This window comes from Rattus norvegicus, chromosome 3 (assembly GCF_036323735.1).
Source record: "Rattus norvegicus strain BN/NHsdMcwi chromosome 3, GRCr8, whole genome shotgun sequence".
Lineage (NCBI taxonomy): Eukaryota > Metazoa > Chordata > Mammalia > Rodentia > Muridae > Rattus > Rattus norvegicus.
In genome coordinates this window covers 158,861,683-158,867,682 of record NC_086021.1, presented here as the reverse complement: position 1 = coordinate 158,867,682, position 6,000 = coordinate 158,861,683, and the positions used below count along the sequence as shown (strand labels likewise).

Here is a 6,000-nt window from a genome sequence, read left to right as displayed (position 1 = left end):
CAAACGCTTAAAGATCTACTAAATGAATAATTGAACATAAAATACAAACGGTCCTTTAATTCTGGTCTAGATTCAGAAGCTAGATAAAAGCACATCCTTCTTCACAGGAGTATTGGGTTCTTTTCCAGGGAAGATACCCACAGGAAGAACACAAGCATAAAACCTATAAATGTTAGAAGCCTGTCCTTTAGTGAAACACACCCTCTGCAGCACTTCAAGGGTTAAACAGGGTTCCTATTAAACTGATCATTGTGTCCCTGGGGTACTGAGAAGCACACACACTGAAGCTCTATGAACGTTCCATTCTTAGAGGCAGAATTCAAAGGCCAAATGGTAGATACCTTCATGAAACTTATACCCTCACGTCATCTAACCCCAGAGCCTGAAAATCTATATAATCAATAAATTGTGGAGGATGCCACAACAGGCCCATAATTCTGGAGGTTCTGGCACACTTGTAGCTACACCAATCTGAAGAAATATGATCCACGTCAACAGAAGAAATCTGGAAGGAACCAGACTTCATAAATGGGAGTGGAAATTATGGGATATCAAATACTCTTTACAGTAACAAAGTACATGGTACCACATTTAATCATATGCTAGGATTTAATTTGCCAATGAATATTTGAACACAATAGAAGCAGGGAACAAAGACCCAAGTAAAATCTCCAGAACTTCCTCTGCTTCTAAAGAGGGAAACCATTGTTTCTACACTTGCCACAGCTTCTACTCTGCCTATGCAAAAGAGGACATTGCCGGGCAAAATCTGCCCCCATCACTTAAGCCTTGTCTCAAACAGGACTCACAGAGAGACTAGGTGTAGGTAGTATTAGCTCTGAGGAATTATTACCGAGAAGCACATATTTACCAACCTCATACTATGCTGTGACCACTGACATCACAAAGAACCTAGGGTCAAACACAGGCTCCTCTCTGGACTGAGGCCCTTTTCTAGTGAAGATGTTCAGAGTAAGAGCACAAGCCTAGAATCCTCAGAGACAGCCCATCCTCTAAGGAAAGAGATGCTCAGGAGAAGCTGTGATGTCTGTGCAATGGTGTGAATAAGGCAAAATACTGTGCTGCATGGGTGGTCAGGAGGATTATCTGAAGGGCTTCCCACTGATACCTTGGGCCTTGCAGTTGTCCTCTGCTTTTTAGTGATGAAGAATTTATATTGAGACTGAAAATTCAAATAACTGCTCTTATCCATGAACAAAATTTATTGATATATATATATGTGTATATATATATATATATATATATATATATATATATATAATTGTCAATGATTCTTTAAGAAAAAATCCATAGGGACCTTGCACAAAGGTATCATTAGAAACGTTCTCAATGTGGTAGGAAAAGATCAAAGGCCCTTTAGAGAAACAGTACCATGAAATAAAAACCTACTTAATCCTGAAAACGAAGTCCTTATTGGTAGCACAAATTTGCCCACAATAAAGATCAGAGCAGTATCATGAAATATTCATGACCTCTCCACCCTCCTCTCATTCTAAGGAGCAGAACTAGGTCACATTTACAAGCAGAGCCTTGGAGTGGTCCTCTAAGTTTTAGTTAACAATCTCACCCTAGTCAGAAAAACAGAATTTAAGGTTCAATATCAAACTTTTTCTTGAAACATGTGTCCTCAATTGTTTCTCCCAAAGCATACATGTATATTTCTTTGAGTACTAATAGCAGTTGATGGAATGAAGTGTTTTAAACACCCTAACCTGCGCTTTGATGTACATACATCAAAGATTTCAGCAGTCAAAATCCTATAAGATCCAGATCTCAATGTTGCATTCAAAATGTTTTTAACAGGATACAAAAAGTTAAGCGAAAATGAAGATGACTACATGTCGAAACATAATTATAGCTGCAAAACATTAGAGAACAAAATTTTATTAAATTAACCCTGAAAATCAGCATCACATAAAAAGTGCTGTAATTCTTCCAGAATCACTGTGATCCCAACAGGCAGATTAAGGGCAGGGACAAATCAGCACTGTGACCTAAAGATAAAAATGTTTACATTAGTGGTCAGCCCATGCAAAATTGTGTATTAATACCGCAGCCCTGGTACCATTAATAATAAAAATACAATACTTGTGTGTTTTCAAGGAGCTCAATATTAAAATACAATGTAACCTTAAGTTCTTCCTGCCTCTGGGTTTTGTTTACCCAGTTTATTCACACCTGTCTGCCACTGCTCTATAGGCAGTGGACCTAGGAGAATGGAGCCCCAATATAAGGTATATTAAAGGCTTATGCTAAAGCCAAATTCATGTAAAGCCTCAGTGTGTGTGTGTGTGTGTGTGTGTGTGTGTGTGTGTGTGTGTATTTATATGTATGTATATATGAAGTTCAAAATATAATTCTCCTGATTTCAAGCTGTATACAATCACAAGAACTAGCTACAGGTTGCCAAATATGGTTTTCCATAAAGGTATATAAAGGGTAATTTAAACACTTACAATAGCAAGTAATAATGAGTAATTTGAAGTAAACTCACTTCTATCCAAAACACGTGAGGAGCATGAAAACACAGTCCATGGACAATTTGGTATTTTGAGGAAACTTTGGTCACAAGGCCAATGTCTGGATTTTTAGGAATATTCTCACAAGCACTGAGAAGTCTTCTCACACTACTCTATTCCTCGACCATATTTGATACCAGACAAAGTAATATAGTAGTTTACAGAGATAGATAAAGAATTAATGTATTATTTTTTAATCTTTTATTAGATTTATTTCTTTACTTACATTTCAAACTTTATTCCCCTTCCCGGTTTCCTGTCCATAAGCCCCCATTCCCTCCCCTTCCCCTACCCCATATGGGTATTTCCCCTTTCCATCCCCCTTATTGCCCACCCCCATTATTCCCCTGCACTGGGGGGGGGTCAAACCTTGGCACAACCAAGGGCTTCCCCTTCCCCTGGTGCCCCAACAAGTCTATTCTCTGTTACATATGCAGTTGGACCCTGGGTCAGTCCATGTATAGACTTTCAGTAGTGGTTTAGTCCCTGGAAGCTCTGGTTGGTTGACATTGTTGTTTTTATGGGGTTGCAAGCTCCTTCGACTCTTTCAATATTTCCTCTAATTACCCCTAAGGTACTAATGGACTATTAATTTGAGCAGAATACAAGATAAACCATCTACCTTATGCTTATGGTCCTGACAGAGTAAAAAAAATGTATGAAATTTAATAAAATTGTTTCATTCATTAATATTAAAAATAACCTAGAATGCAGGGACTGTTTCACTGATAAAATAGAGCATCTCAATGAAGCTGTCTGAGGTACACACAGGGAGCTATGCTCAAGATTGTGGTCTATAGATGTACTAACCAAAATGTCACACAAAGGGTAGGCAAAACAATATACTTCAATAATAATGTTACTACTATTCAAATATTTCATTTTCTACATAAGTTAAATGCAATAATTCTCTGGTACATATACATACAAACATATATATGCATATTAGATATGTATGTATATATGTGTTTGTATGCATGTGGAGAATGTGTGTGTGTGTGTGTGTGTGTGTGTGTGTGTGTGTGTGTGTGTGTAATGATTACACTTCCACAGCACTAGAAATCATCAGAGGATGTCAGGATAGAAAATAAAACAGGGCAGGAATCTGTAGGCTGAAGCTGATGCAGAGGTCATGGATGGGTGCTTCTTACTGGTTGATAACACATGGCCTGCTCTCGGAGACATTTTCTCAACTGTGACCCCCTTCTCTCTGATGACTCAAGTGTGTGTCAAGTTGACCCATAACTAGCCAGCACATCCACTTTCCTTAAACCACTTCATTTCCCTGCATAGACTGCTCTTTTGCCCCAGCAGAATGTGTTACATACAAGCTTTTACTTTCCCTTCCCTTTCCTATGGTCCATATGAGCACAGCCAAAAGTCCCTGTGTGTGTACTCTGCAGGGATCTGTAACTCATCCCCTTTTCTCTATGTCTCAAACACAGTGATGTCTGTTCCAGACAGATCACCTGGGAGCATCACAGTCCTCTGTCACGCTGCTGCGGGCTCTCCATAAGAGGACTAAATATAAATGAGTAATAAGCATGATAAGGTGAGCTTGGCACAGCAGCAAGTTTTTGTGTAGTTCTTTTCCAGTTGGTTCTCATTACAGAGCTGTGCTCCTACTGAGAAGGGACATGGTGACAGGATCATGCCATTTTTTTCTGACTGGTAATTATCAGCAAGTGCTTCATCCACCCACAAAGCAGACTCAAGACTGAGAACACAGGGTCCTAATGCATGTTCTTCAGAACCCTCCCCAAACCACATCCAATCCCATATGTTCTTCTTCTATTGATCAGTGAATGTGTTCACATTCATGACAAAGCTCTTCCCCAGAGAAGATCATGAGAATCTGTAGGTGACAGGAACACACAAATCACTTCTGTAAACCTGGAGGAGTGACAGATGCCAGAGCCATGGGATGGTGGCAGGTTTCCCATGGCTCCGTGTCCCAGACTCGTCTCCACTGCCTTTCTAAGTACTGTGTCTCTTCCTAGCATGCATGCCCTCTCTCTGCCTTTTGTGTTCAGTGTGTGGAGCAAGGACCAAGTCACCAGGCTTCCAAAGTCTCTCCACACACATCTGCATGAAGAACAGCAGTAGGAAAGAGCACTCTCATGAGAAGCATTGCAGTGACACATCATTCCTGACAAGGCCAGTCTTTCCGAACACCATAGGGATCCAGCAGATGCTCTGCCTGCTCTCTGCCACACCCACATTCATTTGAGCAACTCTTCTGAAGACCATACCTTACGTATAAAGAGCTTGTCTGGCCAATGTGCTGCTGGAATAGTCACAATGACTTAGGAAAATTGTATCTGTCTCTGGGCCTCAGTTTCACCAACTGTAAAAATGAAAGAAGAAAACCCACATGGTAGTTTGATAGCACAAGGTTGACAGTTTTAGTAGATTTATTGCTCTGCATCAATCAATCAATGCAAACTAAATGGTACTCTGATTTGCACTTGCCTAACAAATTCTGAGTCTTGGGATGGATTGATGGCTCAGTACTTTCTAGTTTAATTATCAGTAAGCACATAGGTAGCCAAAATTGGCTATGCTCCTGGTGTTCAAAAGTGATCTCTTGATCTCCTTATTTATCTCTGTTTGTGTGCCCATATCCACCATACCCTACACTGATACAAATATACTACACATAATCAAAAAATAAAGCACCCAGATTAAATTAAAGTCTCATAAAGAAAGAAAACAAACATCCTGTTTTGGAGTCCTCTGAGGACAACCTCACAGCGGTGGCATCATTGCAGCTGGCAGGCATCCGTAACAGGTAGCAGGATGAAAATGATGCCAGAGATATTCCTTCCCTCCAAAGGTTTGACTTGAATAAATTATAAATCTCCAGACCAACCCAAATGTGACTGTGTTGCATTAAGGAAAATAAATTCAAGGGCAGAACTACCCCAAGAGCAAGCCCAGATTAGAATTCTCTACTTCTCTCTCCCTAGGTCTTGAATTTTTCCTGTGTGTTGTATGAGTCTGAATTTGTGCCTGCCTGAATGTTGTCTTATTAATTTGTTTACATGTCTGTGTTTGCATTTCTGTCTCTGTATGTCTATGCCCCAAACAAAGATCTTCATTATCCCTTTCCTTGAACAACAGAGAAAATATCCCATGTGGTGAGAATGAGGAATACTTCACAGAAATCTTTAACACTCATAGGGGATTGAGTCACTGACTTCAGCTGACCCCACATTCCACAGGTAACAAACAACAAGAAGCTGTTTTGCCCATATATGGCTGATCAATTGTCATTTAGTAGCAGTGCTTTCAAACTGTATTTTTCCTTCCCAGCATGCATTCCCATAACTGCTAATAGTTTGGAAGCATCGAAGAGTAGATCATTTGAAAGCTTAGGCTGTAAGAGGGGTTTTCACTGGAGATCCAAGGCAAGTACAGTTGTTTGCCATATTGTTCTCTTAAAATCAGATTCAGCAGA

The 6,000-nt window shown here is 39.9% G+C and overlaps 1 protein-coding gene across 26 annotated transcripts in view; it reads right to left on the bottom strand.

Moving 5' to 3' along the window:
* Positions 1-1,889: 1,889 nt before the first annotated feature.
* Positions 1,890-6,000, bottom strand: part of LOC120101733 (uncharacterized) — a 28,709-nt gene continuing 24,598 nt past the window's right edge. For all 26 annotated transcript variants that reach the window (XM_063285029.1, XM_063285023.1, XM_063285021.1 and 23 more), the window contains 2 exons: positions 4,793-4,887; positions 1,890-2,015 (listed from right to left, as the gene is read on the bottom strand). The gene's annotated coding sequence lies outside the window, so the exon portion shown is untranslated. The remainder of the gene's footprint in view (positions 2,016-4,792; positions 4,888-6,000) is intronic.